Source organism: Peromyscus californicus, unplaced genomic scaffold (assembly GCF_007827085.1).
Source record: "Peromyscus californicus insignis strain IS unplaced genomic scaffold, ASM782708v3 Scaffold_24__1_contigs__length_46423439, whole genome shotgun sequence".
In the NCBI taxonomy this organism is placed as follows: Eukaryota; Metazoa; Chordata; class Mammalia; order Rodentia; family Cricetidae; genus Peromyscus; species Peromyscus californicus.
The window spans coordinates 28,158,869-28,179,877 of NW_026294535.1; positions in this window are offsets into that span (position 1 = coordinate 28,158,869).

Here is a 21,009-nt window from a genome sequence, read left to right on the forward strand (position 1 = left end):
AGTCAAGACCAGAAAGAAATGAGGTCACTCATTTGTACTTGCTTATGCTTGGTTTGCCTTTTCCACACTCACACAGCTCAGAAATCCCTACCTAGGGGATGGTGTCGCCCACAGTAGGCTGGGTCTTTCAACATAAATTAAGACAGTCCCACAAGAGGCATGCAAACAGGCCAACCCAATGTAAGCCATCCCTCCTAAAGACTCTCCCCAGGTGACTCTAGGCTGCATCAGGTTGATAATTAAAGTTAATCATCACAGACTCTCCCCAAACTACAAGCTCACTGTCTTGGCAAGGCTGCTTGGCCAGTAAGCTCGTGGGATCCCGATGCCTCTGCTCTGCAGGACTTGGATTACAGACATGTGCAGTCATGCCCGGTTTTTATGTGGGTGCTGGGGATTAAACTCAGGTCCTGGGCATACACAACAATCACGCTTAGGCTCTGAGCCGTCTCCCCAGCCTTCACTAACCAGTCCCTTCTTCCTCTCAGAATGACAGACCCATGCTGTGTCCATCTCTTAAAGGAATTGCCACCTAATATTCTTTACGTAGTTCCCAATCCCTGGCTCTTAAATCTATTTTCACACGCTCCAGAACTAGCTTTAAAACACAAATGTGAACATGTCCTTCCTGTGGTGGAAACCCGAAGTCCTTCTAAGCAAATAGAGTCGAAGCCTCTTTCTATAGCCAGGCTTTAGTGGTGCAGGTTTTAATCCCAGCACTGGGAGGCAGATGCAGGTCTGGTTACTCAGTGAGTTCCAGGCTAGCCAGTAGTTGCACAGGAAGACCCTGAACAAAGGAAAAATCTTTCATATTCTTGCCTTTGTAGTCCTTGTTTCTTCCGTTTGTCAGCCATGCCCCCAAAATGCAGGCACCTCCCCACCACCACACACACACTTCATTACTTTTGTGTTTGTTGCTCATAGTAACAACCAAAGAGAGGAAAGGTGTATTTTGGACCAAAGTTTCAGAAGATCATCTGAGTCGATCATCACAGGGAAGACATGGGAGGAGCTTTGATGGAGGCTGCGTGTTGCAGAGGAGACTCACATCACAGTGACCAGGAAGCACAGCGGGCAGGCTGGAACCAGGGGCTGGGCTATGACCTTCAAGGGCTCACCTCTAATGACCTTTTGCCAACCAGATCCCACCTCTAAAAGACTCCACAGCATCCCAAAATAAGGCCTGCGGCTGAGGACAGAGTCTTCGGGAGGCATTTCTGATCTAAACTATGACACAAACAATAGATTGGTTGTTTCCCTGATCTTCTGTTTTGTCAGTGAAATTTTTCTCACCCTTTGCTATCCAATATGGTAGCTGCCAGCCATGTGTGTGACTTTTGAGCCCTTGAAACATGTCAGACCTAGGTGAGCTCTGATATGAATGTAAAATAGGTATTAGATCTCAAATTCTTTGTATTAAAAGTGGATAATAAATATTTCATCAATAATGTTTTCTTTTAAAAGATTGCAGGCCAAAAATGATAATAGAATGGATATGAAGAATTAAGAAAAAACTATTATTAAAATGAGTTTCATCTATTTCTTTTTACTGCTTTAATGTATGGGCATCTGTGATTTCCTCTGTTGTTCACATTACATTTCTCTCAGGCAATATCATTGTAAGCCTCCCCCGCCCCTCCCAGTTTCTGAGGACATCTGATTTGTACTTAAAGCCCTGTTTTAAGATGTCACCTCTTCAGGGAACCCTGGCTAGCTCCCCCACTGCAGGTATAATTAATCCCTCCTGCCAAGTCCCCAGAGTACTTTGCTGATCCCTCCACGACAGCAGCCATCCAGTCATGTCCGAGTTCCTTTTGGCATCTGTCTCCACACGTTTTTATCCTTATAAGCCTGTTTCTTTAATCTCCAATCCAGCCAAGGACTCGGTCTAATTATATTGGCCAACTGGGAGGATGAAGGAGTGCTCTTGAAAGCTCAGCACAAGGACTAAAAATAATCACAAAATTTACCCTTAAGGTTATTGCATAAAAGTCAGGAGAGGAAAAATTCCTTTTTATAACTCTGCTAAGAGAAACCGTTCAGTTTGTCAGGAAACCAAACTTTGTTTTAGCTCCTTGAGGAGGGATTTGTCCTAGGAAACCTCATCTGAGACATGGACCCACTCAGAACGTCTCGCAGGACTACAGATAACACAGACGTACTCCTTATATGGTCATGTCTGCTATCAACCACACTCCAAGCAGAAAACGTGGTATTCCAGGATAGATAAGCAAGCATTTATAGGCTCAAGTCAGACAGTCCAAATGGAGCTCTCTTGAGTGATCCCACTTGATAAGGAGAGCACAGATGATATAGCAGTCTGGTCTTCTAGATGGGCTGTGAATTCTATTTATAGTTATTAAATCTACTGTTGGGTTCACATCCCCATTTACACTACTGGTTTTCTATTTGCCCTGTCTGGGTTCTTTTAGTCCTTCATGTATTTTTTTTCCCCCTGGATCCACCAAGCATCTCATCATCCAATCAGGTTTTTCAGTTAATATATTCTTTTTATGTTTCTGTGTTTGTCCGACCGGTAAAATTTAAAGCTTGTTTTAAAATATACACTGCTGATCGAAAAAGAAAAAAAAAATCAATTTTATAACATGGAAAAATTCATAGACAAGGAATTGGAAAAGAAATAAGAAAACACACCAACCATAAGAACCTGGTACAATGGTATCAACACCACAGACACAAATACAAGAACAGTGATGAAGACACAGTCTGACTAAAAATTTGCCAGGCAGTGGTGGCACACGCCTTTAATCCCAGCACTCGGGAGGCAGAGCCAGGCAGATCTCTGTGAGTTCGAGGCCAGCCTTGACTACAGAGTGAGTTCCAGGAAAGGCGCAAAGCTACACAGAGAAACCCTGCCTCGAAAATCCAAAAAAGAAAAAAATAATTTGGGCTTGTAATTACCTAACTATAGAGCCAAAATAGGTTTTAAGAGCATTAGAACATATTTAAAAAGAAACTGTACAATTCCTTAAGCACAGTGGCTATGAGGACATTATGGATTTTAAACAAAGTAGCAAAGAAGCTTGTGACCTAATGAGATTATAAGCAGTTGTCTTCCTTGACTGTGGGGGATTTGTCCCAAGACCACCCCAAAATTTCCAAATCCTAGGATCCTTGTCTCACATAAAACAGAGTAGCATTTGTGTATCACCTACACACCTGTTCCCACACTTCAAAACCACTTCTGGATTCAGTACGATGCCTAACAGAACACACGTGCCCTGTGAATAAGTGTCACACTGTATCACTCGAGAAATAATTAACAAAGGGAAAAGTTAGCATCCTCAGTGCAAGTAAAAAAATTGTTAAATATTTCTATTCACAATTGGTTGAATCTATAAATGGGGAGCCTATACAGGTGAAGACTGTATATGAATCTTGAACACAACTTTTCAAACACAGGAAATATTTAAACTGCCTGACCTTATACAACCCCTCAGCATTACCACAAAAAAAAAAAAAAAAAATCAACAAAATGCCGAGTTGCCTATTCCACAACACATTGAGATGCATATTAAGAAAACAGATAACGTCACAATTACCCACATTTGGAAATTTCTAAATGTGATTGTGAGGAATCTGAGAAGGGAGGAATAAATCAAAATGGAAATTTAAAAAACACGAAACCATAAAAATAGATTACAACTTGCCGAGGGGTGGTGGTGGCACACACCTTTGATCCCAGTACTTGGGAGGCAGAGCCAGGAGGATCCCTGTTAGTTCGAGGCCAGCCTGGTCTACAGAGAGAGATCCAGGGCAGGCACCAAAACTACACAGAGAAATCCTGTCTCAAAAAACCTATATATGTATATATATATATATATATATATATATATATATATATATATATATATATATAAACTTATCTGATAAGCTAAAGTTGGCCATAAGCTGGCTGGAGACAGATTAGCCAGGAGGGGCTTCCCTAGCAGGCACAAAGCCCTGGGTTCATGGCTTTAATCCCTAGAGTAGCATATAAAACTGGTGCTTTCTGCCTATAATACCAGCACTCAGGAAGCAGAGGCAGGAGGATCAAGAATTTAAGGTCAGCTTCAGTGACATGGCAATTTTGGGGCCAGCCTGAGCTACAGGAGACCTCATTTCAGCAACAATAACAACAGAAATCAACCGATCCATCTACATTCTTCAACATACAGTTTTAAAAAGGGGGGGACTAAAGATTAATGCCCTCAACACAAGAATTTAAAGCACACAAAACTATGTCATCAAAAGACTTGTAAGAAAAGGAATACTAAAAATAAGAATGGAAATGGAAGATGAACACCAGAGGACCAAAAGCTGGGGGGTTTTATGAAACTAATAAAACAAAAGATGAACAAATAGAAATCCTGCTAAGTCTATTAAGAGGAAAAAAATATATAGACTGTGCAAGTATATTAGGAATTTTTAAAGGAGCCAGTGGACTTTTTCTTCAAATCATGTGCTACTTTTTAGCTCTTTTTGACAAAATAGATCAAAAACTCAACAAAAACTAGTTCCAATAAACGCTGCATTTGGTGACTCCTATTAAAGAAAGGTTCAGGGACAGGCAGTTTAGCATAGGAATGACCTAACCCTTCTCCTGCGATAACTCAGACTTGACCATTTCTCTCAATCTCTCACATTTATTCTCCTTCATGGTAGTAGTTCCATTACTGTTAAATACTCTCCTGGTAGGGCGACATATCTATAATATCTCCCAACCACACTCTAGAGCGAAGTAAAAGACCTCAGTGTCTTAGTAGCCGGGTCTTCGAGCATTATTGCCTAGGCTTGATCTCAGGAGCCCAGCTTCACTCAGTAACTGTGATGCTCCAATGGGCTGAGCTTGGATCACACACACTCTGCCGGATCTTGGTAACTCCGCGCATCGAGGGAAGAACCACAACTGGCCATCCGGCAAAGCTAACAGTCGTGTGCTTGCCGACTGCTCTGGGCAAATGTTTGATTTCCAAGCAAGCTCTAACCCTATCAGCTCACCAAGAGGCCAAGAGGGTTTTGTTTTGTTTTTTTGTTTTTTTGTTTTTTACAGGAAATGATTCAGTACTGTTCCTGCTATTTGAGGGGGTTCCCTTCATCACCTAATGATACAGGGGGAACTGGGGCCACCACGTTGGGTTCTTAGTCTCATTAGTAAAAGAATTTAAGATTGGATTCTAACAGAAGCGCAAGGAAAATTCTACTAGAGTTTTAAAGAAAAACTCCCAGGGCAGACAAGCCATAAATCTCAGCAGCTGCCTGAAGAAGGACAATGGAGGAGCAAAGTATGCTGCGTAAGCTGGCTCGGGGATCCATATGGAAGGGACAGAAGCCTTAGAACACTGGTTCTCAATCTTCCTAATGACTCGACCCTTTAATACAGTTCCTCATTTTGTGGTGACCTCCAACCATAAAAGTATTTTGTGGCTGCTTCGTAACGGTCATTTTGGTACTGTTAAGAATTTTAATGAAAATATCTGATATTCAGGATATCTGATATGCGACGCCTGTGAAAAAAGGGTTATTCGACCCCAAAATGTCATAACCCACAGGTTGAGAACCACTGCTTTAGAGACAAAGAGTAAGGATGGCCCAAAGCATGGGAGAAGGTATGTTTAGGTTCTGGCCAGAATCTGAAAGACAGAGACGGAAAAATGAGAAAGGAAGCGTCACACACCTTGCTGTCTCGGGCCTCAGGCAGGCATCCAAGGAAAAGCTATTCTGCCTGTCTCTTCAGCCTGCCTGCCTAGAAGCGGTCCCTTGGCCAGACAATGGACCTGACCTGACAAGAATGTGGGTCTGCACTCAGGCCAGAAACTCTATTCTCTTGACCTGAAGTTTTCCTTTAATGAGGTTCACTGCTACTCCAACAATACTACCCTGCCTACCTAAACACAAGTGATTCGCCAGAAGTGACTATTTGGGTTTGGTTAAATTTGGTACTGGATTGTTTTTAAGAGCTGTTTACCAAAAAAAAGTTCTCGAAGTCCAACTCCAAGACAAACCTTCCAGGTTTGTCTATAAAAACAGAATATATTTACTTAAAAAACAGCACAGTGCTCTATGAAGTTTGTTCTTTATTTATGGAAAATGCCCCCTCAAGCGCTGTCTGCTCTGGGCATTTCATTTACAGATGGGGAAATAAAAACAAAGGACCAAGACCTCTGTTATTTGGGGTAAGGGAGTACTCAAGAGAACACTGAGATGGATTACTAGGGAGTGAGGAGATTATTAGAAGATTTATGAGTGCTGTGGACAGACAGACAGAGAAGTAATAGTGTGATGGAGAGTTCTGAGGAGCAGCGGTCAGATCGGAGCACCAGAGATGACCGCATTCGGGGTCTCTGGAGAAACCAGCCATAGCTCATATGCAGAGGAGCATGCCTCTTACATCCTCCCTCTGAGGATGAGGGAGGTTTCACAGACAGAGCTGAAGCCCAGCTCAGGGATTCCCAGGCAGGAGGCAGACAAGGGGGAAGGGAACAAGAAGTGTGAGTTTCATGTAAATTTACTTCCCAGATGAGATATCCCGGCTCCAGGCCGGTCAGTTATGGAGGGGCAGTGTTTCAGCAGAGTGTCTGTCTGGACCTGTCAAGGGAAGAGGCAGGCGGCTGCAGTTATGGGGACCTGAGCAGAGCCTGGATTCTCACATTGCAATTCTTAACAGCCTTGACCTTTGCCCTCCCGCAGCTGACGGTAGCCAGCTGAAGATCAAAATAAACACCCCAACTGTCCCAGCACTGAGATTACTTCTACGCCCTCCCTCACAGCTCACGCTGCAGATTTCATGGGTCGTTAATCCAGCCAAGTGAGAACATTTTGTTCCAGTGGGAAGTTCTGGGGTCACTGTGAAATGTGACTTTAGCATTTAGCCTAATTCCCTGGAGAATGAGGAGAACCAGAACAATTTGTCCAGGCTGTTATCTAGAGCCCAGACCACTCCCGAGTGCAACACCATAGACTTTGAAGGGTGGGGGGTGGGGTGAAGGTGGGGGGTTGGGGTAGGGTCTGGGGGAAGAGAGCCGGGTGAAAAAAGGGACAAGGGACTAGAAACATAAAAAGAGCAATAGAAAGTTAGGGAATGGTGGGTGGAATTTTAAACAAGTGTAGGTGACAGATTAAATCCTGCCTTCTGGAACCTGAATAAATATTTATCCGTACCCATTGTCAGCCATTAGAGTTCTGGAAGGACGCCTCCTTTGACCGGTTCAGTGAATCTTTCAAATGATCTTAAAACTTTGAACAAAAGCGCTATTGACCGAAGACACAGAAAACTAATTTCATGCCATCATGACTCAATTACCGCAGAGAATAATTGACTCCGTATAAAATTTCATGTTATATTCATGCCATACTTCTTAGCTAAAACAGTTCACTTTTGTGCTCTCTTACTTACTTGGCTAACAAAGTGATATTTGATTTAAAAAACAAAGGAAAGAAAATCAAAATGCATAGTCTAATGGTGGAGACTAGGCATTTCAAACAAGAATAATTATAACATAATAAGCTAGTCTTCAAACAATAAAGACAATGATTGATGTAAAATATTTCTACCAGTAAACAAAAGATCTCTTTAAAATAAAAAATGTAGATACAATTTATACTTCTCACTGAACACGACCAAAATGCTTCCCTAATTATATGTTAAGAAATTAATACAAATATGAGCAAAGAATAATTACATATAAATACATACATACATATATATATATATATATATATATATATATATATACTAAATGTCATGATGATGTAACTATTTGGTACACTAACTAAATTATTTTTATAAAACAAACAAAATCAGAGTTGTCGCACCAATGTGAGGAATAAAACATGGACACTGTTTCAGAGAAAACATTTAGAGATTCCTGCTTGACGCTTTTGAGAAAGAAATAGAGAGGAGTCGAGTTCGTAAGAGCCCCGTTGAAATGGTTTGTACGCGCAAAGGGGTTGTGTCTGCACACAGAGGACCACGTCTCGATATGGCATAGTCGTCAGTGTTACCCGGCTAGTACCCTTGCAGGTCCTACTACACCACCCGGCCTTGTCTCTCTGTGCGTCATCCACAGCTCTGCCTCTAACCACTCACTGCTCGGCAGCCTCCGAGTGGCTCCCGGGGACACAGCCAGACGCTGCTGTTACCCAGGACTGTGCTGTGCTGTTTGTCCTCATCTACACTGAGAACACTCTTCTTCAGGCTACAACATGGCTCTTTCCATCCTTCAGTGCTCACTGAGGCTCTTCCTGTATACCCTACTTAAAACAGCAAACCTTCCCAACCGCACAGACACATCCACGGGTGTGTTTCCCTGCTGATTCTAAAGCAGTGGTTCTCAACCTTCCCAAGGCTGTGACCCTTTAATACAGTTTCTCATGTGGTGGGGACCCCCAACCATAAAATTATTTTCATTGCTACCTCATAACTGTAATTTTGCTACTGCTATGAATCATCATGTAAACATTGGTGTTTTCCGATGGTCTTAGGAAATTCCTGTGAAAGGGTCATTAGACCCCCCAAAGGGGTCGCAGTCCAAGGGTTGAGAATCGCTATTTTAAAGGGATTCAAATTAGCAATATGGATTAACCATTAGAGCTGGAATCCGAAGATGGAGCCACAGGCATTGTTAGCTATCCAGTAGATCATCTCTTAGTAAAATTAGTCGCAGTCATGGGGTGGTGGTGGCACACGTCTTTAATCCCAGCACTCGAGAGGCAGAGGCAGGTGGATCTCTGTGAGTTCAAGGCCAGCCTGGTCTACAGAGTGAATTCCAAGATAGCCAAAGCTACATAGAGAAATCCCATCTCACACACACACACACACACACACACAAATTAGTCTTATTCAAAATCCCCTCAGGGCACGTGCTGAAAGCAGACCGGGAGATAACGGCATGAGCACAGGTTGTCTGCTCAGAAGTGACCCAACCACCACACAGGAGGGGCATAAAGGAGTGAAGTAAACCCCAGTTAGAGAAGCAGACCGGGAAGTCAGGACTGACAGGGGATAGTGCCCTCAGAACGATGATGATAAGACAGATAAAGGAAGTGAGAATGAAAGTCTGAGGTGCCGGAGAGTGGAGCCATCAACCTTGATGAGGCAGGCCAGGAGGAGAGAGTGGGCTCGGCTGGTCCAGTTATCACACAGCTCGGCAAAGCAAAGACTAGCAAGCTCTCACGTCCTTGCGAAACCTTGCAACCTTCAACTGAAAGGATTGATCAAGAGGTGCGGCTTGAAGGGCATGGAAGCAGCCTCTCCGCACAGAGCTTGTGCCCGCTGCAGTGTTTTTGCTCTGACTTAAAATTCTTGGAATTTTGTCCTTGAACCTCTGTTTCTAATGAAGGCCAGAGGAGCAATGACCCATGAGCAGAAGAGAAAAGCAAGGGTTCAAGGAGTTATTATGGTCTGGCAGCAGCCAATACACAAAGGGCTCCAACCGGGTCCCTGCTGAGGCAGGATGCAGAGCAGTCTGACCACGGGGCACCAAGGATCTCTGGAATAGCTGGACTGGGACCTGGGCCTAGATGAGCAATGGTAACAGCAGCAACAGGAGTTGTAAGAGCGATGGACAGTTGACAGCTTTTTAAGGACCAGCAGCCCCTGGGGCAGGAGGCCCCGCTTGCCCCTCTACCCCAAGGCCTGTCCGGGCATGGCTGCACAAAGATGTATATACACCCCCACCCCCTCCCCGCCACAACCCACCACCACCCCACGCCCGTGCTGGAGCCCTGGGATTACAAGGGCCAGCACTCGGGTGCTGAGCTGTCCGTGAGTTACTACCCCGGCCTGGAAGCAGACTATGTGGGAGCATCATCACTAGAAGTAATGGAAGAGTTCAGCATCTCTGCTTTTAAAACCTCTTGAGCATATATCAAAAGCAAGTATACAGAAACTAAATGATGCCCCCCCACCCAAAAAAATACTCTTCTTGCAGTTTGCAAATTTATATTGTTACTTGTCTCGCTATGTCCTTTATTTAGTTTTATAAATAATAAAATACTTTGAGAGAGGAGAGCGTTCTATTTTCGTTCCTCTAGAAGTACCTTCCTCTCCTTCTTGAATGTTTTCCTTTTGCCCTGGCTCCTATTAACCAGCTGGCCCTTGGAGTAGGCATTTGAAACTGGCCATCTGACTCCGGACATTATTTTGAGGTTTTTTTTTTTTAAAAAAAAAAAAAAAAAGGACACTGTAGTCAGGGAACAAAAAAATAAAAAAATTCAGTGGTCTTACGAAACTAAAATTGACAAACTTTGAAGAAAAACATCAAACAGGTAGTTGAATTCTACACGCAAAATTCTGTCAATCCCTCTTTCACAAAGACCTCCGCAAGACTGTGGCTAAGGGTCCAATAAATTCTAAAAGCAGGTCAAATAACACACAAGAAAGCTGAATTTGACCAAAACTAAATGGAAGAAGACTACATGGGAGATGGGAGGCTTTGAAGAGCTAAGTGTGGTAACTGGGAACATGATTAGGAAGTCTCTCTTTTCTTTTAGGGATTTATTTTTATTTTTAAGTGTGTGTGTGTGTGTGTGTGTGTGTGTGTGTGTGTGTGTGTGTGTGTCTGTGTCTGTGTCTGTGTCTGTGTCTGTGTCTGTGTCTGTGTCTGTGTGTGGCTATGCACACATGAGTTGCAGGTGCCCTCTGAGACCAGAGGTGTCAGATCCCCTGGAGCTAGAGTTACAGGTGGTCGTAAGCTGCCCGATGTGGGCACTGGAAAGTAAACGTCGGTCCTCTTGTAAGCACGGCACATGCCCTTAACTGCTGAGCCCTCCCTCCAGCTCTCCACTTTCTAATTTTTCCTTCCTAGTCATGCTGAGGCGACTAGGTTTCCTTCTGAGGCTTCGCTGTGCCACGTACGTCTATCGTGATGTGGCGCCATGGCCAAGAGCAACTGGACCAACCAACCAAACCTCGAAAAACGATGGGTTGAAATATGCTCCCACCCCCAACCCAAGCAAACACGAGATCTCGTGTAGCCCAGGATGGCCCTGAATCGCTTGATCCACCCAAGTACTGGTGTGACAGTCACGTGCCAGCATGCCCAGGTTTTGTTGTTGCTGTTGTTGTTGTTGATGATGATGATGATATTGGAGACGAAGTTTTAAGTCTAGTGAGCTGATCTTGAACTGTTGATTTTCCTCTTTCCTGAGTTCTCAGATCACGAGCATACACTGAGTTCCTATGGGGTGTCTCTGCAGTGTAACACCTTCCTCAGAGAGACTGTTAAGTAAGTTCCTGTACTATTCTACCCATGGCAGTCATGTGTGACGTTCCCTCCTGCATTTGTGTTCTTAAGTTCAACTGTATACATCTGCAGCCACCTCTACATACACATCGACCATAGCCTGTGCTTTTTAGTGTCGTCTAAACTGCTGCTACTTTGCCTGGAGTGGATGATAGAACTTTGACCAGCTGAGTCACGCTCCCCCCCCCCCCCACTCCCCCGTTGTCGCTTGACCAGCAAGGTCTTGCGGATTACTCGGAACTACTTGGGAGGAGAATGCATAGTCCCAGTGTGGTCCTTCGCCTTCATCGAATTGCCTTGCTTCTTGTTTTCAGCAGGACGGTTTCTTATCTTGTGGTTTCTTGTTTGTTTTCTTTCCCCCGCCCCCAGCTGGACTCTCTGCAACACATGAGAAGGGCCTTGTTGGGTTTTATTCATCTCCACAGCTCAAGGCCTAGAACATAAGAAATTCTTGATAAAACTTTTTCGGAGAAATAGGGAGAAAGAAATGGGGGCCAGCAGAAGGAAAAGAAAAGGGGGGTGGCTTCTACGTCTGGGCTGAGGTGATATTCTTCTTCTCTGTGAGAAAAGTCAGCTGCTGGTTCAGTCTGCATTGAATCCAAACCAGGCAAGAGTGTCAAGGGTGACGTAAACACTTCCTCCCTCTACCTGAACTGCTTTTGACTCCCATCTGACACCAAGTGTGTGGGAGTTTCCCCAGACTAACCCATTCTCCAGCTTACCAGACACGAACTTCTCTACATTCGTTTCAGTTCTGATACTAATGACCCAATATTACTTCAGAGCCCACATGTTAAAGCTCAGTCCTTCAGACCATCGCTATGTCAGACACCACGCCAATGTCCAGTTGCCTCTTCAGCTAAAAGTTGGGGTTGGGGGCTCCCATAATCCCCTCCTCATGGTCAACCATTTGCTAGAGCAGCTCACAGAACTGACGAAAATGGTTTCCTTGGAGTCAAGTGTTATCAATACAGAGTCAAAGCACAAGAAAGGAAAATAAAGATCCAGGCCCTCTCTGGGAGTGTCACCTACCCAGTCTCCCATGCCGTTCACCAACCCAGAAGATCTTGGCAGTGGCATTGTTTAAAAGATATTTTTTTTTAATGCACACATGATTTTTTTTTTTTTTTTTTTTTTTTTTTTTTTGGTTTTTCGAGACAGGGTTTCTCTGTGTAGCTTTGCGCCTTTCCTGGAACTCACTTGGTAGTCCAGGCTGGCCTCGAACTCACAGAGATCCGCCTGGCTCTGCCTCCCGAGTGCTAGGATTAAAGGCGTGCGCCACCACCGCCAGTCCTAATGCACACATGATTAAATCACTGGTGTTAGTGACTAAATTCAACTCCTCAACTCCCTAAGATCATGCCTAGTTCTTCTGGCAACCAGCAATCATCCTAAAGCTACAAGTCACCAAGCATACCACTAGCAAACGAAAGATACTCTCGTAGCATTCTGGATATTCCATGAGTTTTAAGTTCTGTGTGCCAGGAAATGGAAAAAAACAACCAAACATCTATTCCCATCTTCCCACACCCTCCATCCACAGTCAGTAACTCCTGCTGGTGACTACCTCCACCCTCACCTATATTCCCTGATGGATGTTCTTAATATCGACATGCTACGCAAACACAAGCCGACAGTCCCAACCATGGTTGCCCCTTCTACACAGCACTTTTGAAGCCATCTAAGAAACTCCAAGTTGTGCTTTAGTTTAGCAAGTACTATAGTGTCAAATGAAGACGCTCTGATCCGAGCAAGTCTCGATTAGTGTGTCTATGTCTCTCCCCCCATTTCCTTCTTTGACCATCCTTCTCTATACCCTCTATACCAAAGGCAGAGCTCATCCACACAGACAGGTTGTCCTGGGCTTCACAATGACTGAAGTATTATAAGACACAGGTTTGTACTTGATGTCTTTGAGGCTAAGAGCCGTGTTTAAAGAGATATTTTCTGTGTTAGTCAGCTATGATATCACTGTGACAAAATATCTGAGTCAGTCACCTAGTAAAGAGAAAAGGGTCATTTCAGCTCATGATTTCAGAGGTCTCAGTCCATGGTCACTGACTCTTCGCTTTGGGCCTGGGGCAAGGTGGTCCACCATGGCACCAGCATGTGATAGAACAGAGATGTTCATCCTGTGCCAACCAGGAAGCAAAGAGAGACACAGGAAGCGGCCAGTGTCCCTATCTCTCTGTCAAGGGCATGTCCTCAAAACTCTACCTTCCTTCCAATAGACCTTACACTCTAAATCAGTGGTCCTCAACCTGGGGGCTGTGACCCCTTTGGGGGTTGAAGGGCTCTTTCACAGGGGTTGCCAAAGACCATCAGAAAACAAGAGATGTTTATACGAAGAGTCCTAACAGTAGCGAAATTACAGTTACGAAGCAGCAATGAATATAACTTTAAGGTTGGAGGGTCCCCACCACATGAGGAACTGTATTAAAGGGTCGCAGCGTTAGGAAGGTTGAAAACCACTGCTCCAAAGGTTCCTCCCTCTACCAGTTATACCACAAATTAGAGACTAGGCTTTGCACATGTGGACTTTGGGGGAATATTCAAAGTCCAATCTACAGTGGCTTCTTCATTGTAAACATTTTTTAAGTATATATGATGCTTTGGGGCATTTCTTATTTTTAAAGATAACAGAAGTCTTAAGAGTTAAAATTAGGGCTGGGGAAATGTCTCAGCAGTTAAAAGCCCTGGGTGCTCTTTCAGGGAGCCCAGTTCAGTTCCCAGCACCCACATGGTACCCTAAGACCATCTATAACTCCAGTTCCAGGCAATCCAATGCCCTCTTCTAGTCCCTGTGGATACCCGGCACACGAGGGTACTCAGACACACATGTAGGCAAAACATCCATACACATAAAATAAAAATAAATAAATATTTTAAAAAAAGGAATCAAAGAAATGAACTTGTCTGGGGTTTTATCAACATCTAAAAGGCCCTAAGTGGTAGAGAACTTTGGCTTGTAGTTATCTGACCTATAATTTCTATTTTGGAAATCTAGTTTAATGATGTCTATGCGAGGGTGATAATCCCCAACCTGCCCAAAATTGTGTTAAAAGTAGTGAACAGAGAAATGTCTTTAAAGCTTTGTAGGGGCTCCACAGCAAGGTATTTGTCAAGACACGGGAGTTAGGTGTTGTGGTGGTATTGTGTTCCCCGAAATATTGCGCACGCTAATAAACTTATCTGGGGTCAGAGAAGGAACAGCCACAATATTAAACATAGAGGATAGGCAGTGGTAGCACACACCTTTAATCCTAGCCTTCCAGAGACAGAAATCTGTCTGGATCTCTGTGAGTTCAAGGCCACATAGGACACAGCCATGCATGGTGACTCACGCTTTTAATCCCAGGGAGTGATGGCAGAAAGCAGAAAGATATATAAGGCGTGAAGACTAGAAACTAGAAGCTTTTTAGCTGGTTAAGCTTTCAGGCTTTGGAGCAGCAGTTCAGCTGAGATCCATTTGGATGAGGACTCAGAGGCTTCCAGTCTGAGGAAACAGGATCAGCTGAGGAATTGGTGAGATGAGGCGGCTGTGGCTTGTTCTGCTTCTCTGACCTTCCAGCATTCACCCCAATACCTGGCTCCAGGTTTGTTCTTATTAATAAGACTTTTTAAGATTCATACTACAGTTAGGGACTCGCACTTCCACAGGCCAGCTGTTATGACCTTTGCCCCCGCCCCCCAAGTCTCTCGTCCGGGTTGTAAACAGGAATCTCCGAGCCATAGCCTTAATCCTGGCCTGCTATGGAGCAGAAACTTCGGCCATCAATACCATGTCAGTTGTGGAAGCTGCTTCCTTGTTTATAACAAAAGGGAAAGCCAACCTGGTTTTGCCAAGTATCGAGTGCATGACGTGGAATTAGAAGCTTACCATTAGCTCGCTCAGGAACCCGGCCACCAGGTTGAGCCGAGAGGAAGGTAGCAGTTATGTTTATTGACAAACAGCATTTTGTAATTCAGTGGGTGGGAAAAAAAAAAGTTTCTTAGACTTCTAACTAATTTGGGTGGCAAGTAACTCATGTAAACACTATTTAGAACTCCAGACCAACCAAGGACAGCCAGTGTGTGTGTGTGGATCCTTAGGCATCATCTAAAACACTAGTACCAAAGAGAGCAGAGCCCAGAGGGAGAATTTCAGAGAGGCAGTGGATTTGGGCAGATAATGGGACAAGGGGAAAAAGAATGCCCGCATCTAGATTTGCCAGATAAAGACTAAAAAGAGGCAAGAGGTCCATTTAAAGCCCTCTTTTAAGTCAAGAATGATTCCACCGCTTTCTTTTTGCTGTTTTTATGTTCTTAAAACAAAATCTCCCTTTACACCCCAGGCTGTCCCGGATCTGCAAGGTAAGCCAGGCTAGCCTCGAACTTGTGGTCCTCAGCATTAGCCTCTCAAGTGCCTGTACCACGAGGCCCGCTCTGTCACGGGCCGCTCTTGCCCACGTGTGGACCTGCTCCCTCCACAATTGCTCTTCCTCGGAAGATATTGTTGCCACGATGCCATGAGCTCCTACACGGTGACACCAGGAAAACCGGGATCCCTTCCCTCGGGGTTCTGAGTCTCCCCTCTTAGGGTTCTGCATCTCATTAATAAAACAGTTTTAGAATGGACTCAAACAGAAACTCAAGAACACAGTTATTAGAGTTTAAAAGAAATACTCCCAGGGCAGGCAAGCTATCCACTTTGGTAGGTAGGGGGGTGGAGGGGTGGGGGCGGGGCTGGGGCGGGGGAGCCATGCCGTTTAAGCTGGTCCAGAGGTCTGACACTGGAGACAGGTAGACACGTGGTGGGGAGGAAAGCTTTAAATAGAGTAAGAAGCCCAAAATAAGAGCGAAAGCATACTTAGGTCTGTCCAGCATCCAAAAGAAAGGGACAGAAAAAAAGCTAAGTTGCACCTTTCTGATGGCCTCAGAAAAGGGGGCAGACCCAGCCAAACTCACGGGGGCTCCTAGGGACTGGGCTCAGGGGTAAGAATTTGGGGTGAGAAGAATCACAGAATCTCATTAAAGGATTGATTTCTATCTCTATAACATGGGTTAAGGTGAATCCACCTTCCTAGGGGTGCTTCCTTGGGCAGGTGATGGACCTGGACCAATTGTAATGTTAGGCTCCACCCAGGCCAGAGATCCTGTTCTGCTGACTACAAGTTTTTCCTTAAACGGATCTATACTCGACTCTGATGATGGCATGGATTAGGCTTATCCCTAATTCCATATCAACTAATTCTGCTAGAAAACAATAAATATTAGCTCTGCAGAACACGCAAAGTCAGTACTCCAGGCAATTCCATCCACTAACACAAAGAGTTCTGTCTCAGGATAACATCTCTAGTGATGAAATGAAATAGTTATGTTTCATAAAATGTGGATGAATTATGTGATCATGTAAATAGAGCATGTTAAATGATCACATAAACTAATCTCTGTTTTTCATGACTGTTGTCAAGGAGACCCAGCTCTTCTTATTTCTTAAGGGAAGAAAAAAAAAAAAAAACATAAGAAGCAGGATTACACCATCTCCTGTCAATCTATCAAGGCTGGATTCTAAGGAGAATGCCTGGAGGATGCTCACCCCACCCATCCACCATTGTCTGTGGTTAAAACAGGGCAACTTGGACGTCAGTGGGCAAAGTCCCAAGCCCAAACACGTTTGATTTGAATGATGAAATAGTTTAAACGGGTTCTTCATGGACTTCTTTTAAAAGTGGACTGTCTACCTTGGCTTCTCTCTGGTCCCACCTTAAACACACTGGTCTATTTCATTTACTTAGATTTCCTGCTTAGCCCCAGGAGATAGGAACTTTCCAGGCCTGCTGAAAGAATCAAGGCCCCCCGAGGCTGGAGTCATCTTTGTGGGGATTTCCTCTATTTACAGTACAGTTTAAAAGGTTTTCCTGTTTCTGAGGTCTTGGTATCAGTATAATATGGCTGGCCCAACAGGAATAGACTATAAAGATAGTCTTTAAATGTACACTAGTAATATAGACAATGAAAGCAGAAGCAATAAACATATTGCAATTGAAAAAATATATAATATCCAAATTTAAGAAAAAAGTCATAAATACCCCAGCAGACTCAAGAAACTTATTATAAACAAATCTGTGAGCAGAGGATGTAGCTCAGTGGTAAAGCAACTGTGTAGTGTGCAGAGGGCTGATTCCTGGTTTTAATTCTCAGCAACACACACACCCCACACCTACACGCATGCACACACACACACACACCTCAAACACACAAATCTGCAGTTTAAGAGAAACAAAATATCAAGCTTGAGGACCTAAAGAACTTACTTTCTGGTAAATTCTAAAACAAGACAGTTTTTTTTTTTTTTTTTTTTTTTTTTGGTTTTTCGAGACAGGGTTTCTCTGTGTAGCTTTGCGCCTTTCCTGGAACTCGCTTTGGAGACCAGGCTGGCCTCGAACTCACAGAGATCTGCCTGGCTCTGCCTCCCGAGTGCTGGGATTAAAGGCGTGCGCCACCACCGCCCGGCTAACAAGACAGTTTTATATAAACAAATGTGTGTGTGTGTGTGTGTGTATGTATGTATGTATATATACATATATATACAACTGTCATATTTTGTGTATATACATATATGCATGCATCTATACAAAAATAAAATGTGTATAAACTGAATGTATCTTCAGAAAACAAACCAGTTAGAGGCTAGGAAGATATCTACCCAAACTTCAGCCTGCAATTCTAGATCAGAGGTTTACACATCAGCCAGGCAGTGGTGGCACACACCTCCTTTAATCCCAGCACTCAGGAGGCAGAGGAAGGCAGATCTCTGTGAGTATGAGGCCAGCCTGGCCTACAGAGCGAGACCCAGGACAGTCAAGGCTACACACAGAAACCCTGTCTCAAAAAACTGGGGCAGGGGGAAGCTAGTGGCTAAATTCACTCCAAAAATTCAGATGTAGATGGTGTGAGGTAGAGCCTAGACATTCGTTTCCAAAAGTTTCTCATATGCATCAAAAATTGGACAAACAAGGTATGACGTCACATAGCTTGGGATCCCAGCACTTGGAAGGAGAAGGCAGAAGGATCAGGAGTTCAAGGTCTTCCTTAACAACTTAGGAAGTAAAAGGAAGGAAGGAAGGGAGGGAGGGAGAGAGGGAGGGAGGGAGGAAGGAAGGAAGGAAAGGAGGGAGGAAAGAAGGGAAGAAAGAAGGGAAGAAAGAAAGAAGGGAGGGAGGGAGGAAGGAAAGAAAGAAGGAAGAAAATAGAACATGACCAAAACATGAAGCAATGACATAGACATGGCGTTGACTATCATTAAGTGTTAGGACTATCGAACCCTTAAGAACCAACCGTATGAGTTGGGGAGATGGGTCAGCAGGGAAGCATGATGCCTCTGTCACCCACCAAATAATGTTTTGGTCCGCATCATACACGATGGTGGGTCCCCAGGAGTACAGCACCAGTGACATTTTAGCCCCATAACTTGGATAAGCATGCTCTCTTGCTCACACAGTGACACACTTCAGTAACGTCTCATTTTCAGAGCATACCCCCCCACACCATTATGCCACACACAACTGCAATTACACAATGACTTGTGGTCTCTTACTGGATAGACAAAAATTATTTGAGAGGAAAGGAGACTAAAACCGTTTATCAGCAGGGTGGAAAGCTGCTTTTTTTTTTCCTCCTATCACTTCATACAATGTTCAAGGTTGAGAGACGTGATCCTAAAACTTTTAGAACCAACTAGGGATGAATTGTAAAGGGAGGGCTACAGAGGACCAAGATGAGCAGCTGCAAGGGGTCATTTCCTTTTTAAAGCAAAGCCAGCATATTTCACAGACTGGTTTTCCATTTCAGCTGTAATCAGTTACTGGGTGGTTTAAACAACACAAATTTATTATTACATAGTTTTGTGGGTTAGAAATCTGACGCGGATCCCAGCGGGCTAATATCAATGTGGAAGCAGGCTACATTCCTTTCCCTGGTTCTGGGGTTCAATTTTCTGGCCTTTTCAGCCTCTCTAGTTCCTAATTCTTGGCTCCCCTCACCTGCCTTCAAGCAGACTGCTCAGGTCACCAGCTCACTGTCTCCTGATTCTCTTTTCCAGTTAAAAAAAAAGTCATCTCTCTGCCTGGTTTTTTGTTGACTTGTTTTGCCTTTCTCTTCTACTTTTAAAGAACTGTGATTTTAATGGAAACTCGAGGTCCTTTCCCTACTTGAACGTTAAATGATGGGCAACTTTACTTCATCTGCCCCTTAATTTTGCCTTTGTCACGTGACCTAACATAGTCCCATAGCACCAACAATGCAGAGAGACAAGTCCAACTAGACGGCCATAGCAGCATAGCAGCCAGTGAACATGCTCAGTCAAGACTGACTACTGTATCTCAAGTCCAAGGACTATGATGTAGGCATCCTTGGTTAGAGGAGGTGGGCATCAGTCTGACTAACCACGTTGAAGTTTTGCTTCCTTAAAAAATGAGGTAAAATCTTCATTTATCACATGAAATTTGGAATGCTGATCCAGTACGTCTGGTTTTCACATTGTCTCTGCTTTTTATTATTTTTTAAAATATTCTATTATTTATAATTATGTGCATGTGTGTAGTCTCTGTGTGGGTATGTGAATGGCAGTGCTAGTACCCATGGAGGCCAGAGGTGACAGATACCGGCTGGAGTTTGAGTTACAGGTAGTTGTGAGCCACCTGACATGGATGTTTGAACCCGGGTCAACTTTCAGAGCAATACGTGCTCTTAACCAATGAGACATCTCTCTAGCCTCTCTTTGCTTTTAAAATTATCAGCTCTTCATTCAATAGCATCATCACTTTGAACTCTCTTGAGTTCATATTCTTTCTTAAATATATGAAAACTTGTGGGAGGCCAGCTCCCACCTTTTACAGGGTTCTTATGAGAGAGGGATAAGAAATATTAGATAGAAAGAGAGACCTAGTTGACAAGAAGAAAGACGGAAACACAGGATAGCTTCAGGAGGGCCTGGATCAATATCCAATGGCCTCTTCCATTTATTCAAAAAGGCTTTTTATAACAATGCCAAGGGGCGGGGCAAAAGACCTCCCCCTTACAAGATCAAAAGCACACCACACAGCCAAGTGTAGACCCTTGCAAACACCTGGTAAACATGCCCGTGGTCAAATCATCCCCTTATGCAGCCCTGCTGGGTAAAGCAAGCTCAGATTCTCTGACCCTGTGTAATTTCTCACTAGAGAGCCTCTGTGGGCCACCACAAAAACTCATACTGAAGCATGAGCTCTGGATTGCAAAAGACGGGTTATTTTAAAGCCTGCTTTATGTCTGAGTCTACCAGTTCAACAAACACACACACAAGTGCTAACCCCTACTGAATTTTTAATTCACCTGGTACAGCTAATCAGGATCACTGTTTGGTAAAGATACAAGACAGCAGTAACTACCCAAGGCATATATTCACAAGGTAAGGATACCCTCCTTTCCTCCATACTTGCTCCATGGCAGACATTACTCATCAACCAGGTGTAACTTTAAAATCCTCCATAGAGTTTGCTAGGTAATCGCCATTAGGAATAGCCAAGGAGAACTGGCGCGCAAACTGAGCTCTGTTTTTCTTTCCACATAGGAACGCTTACAGCGGGAAGAGATTCTCCCAGGGCCCTTTCTAGAGTTGCTGTTATTCTAAAACAAAGCACTGTGGCATTTTATAAGTATGTTATGCAAGCAGTTCATGATCATGATGGAGAAATTAAGAGAGAGAGAAAAAAGAAACCAACAAACAAAACGTGCGTATAAT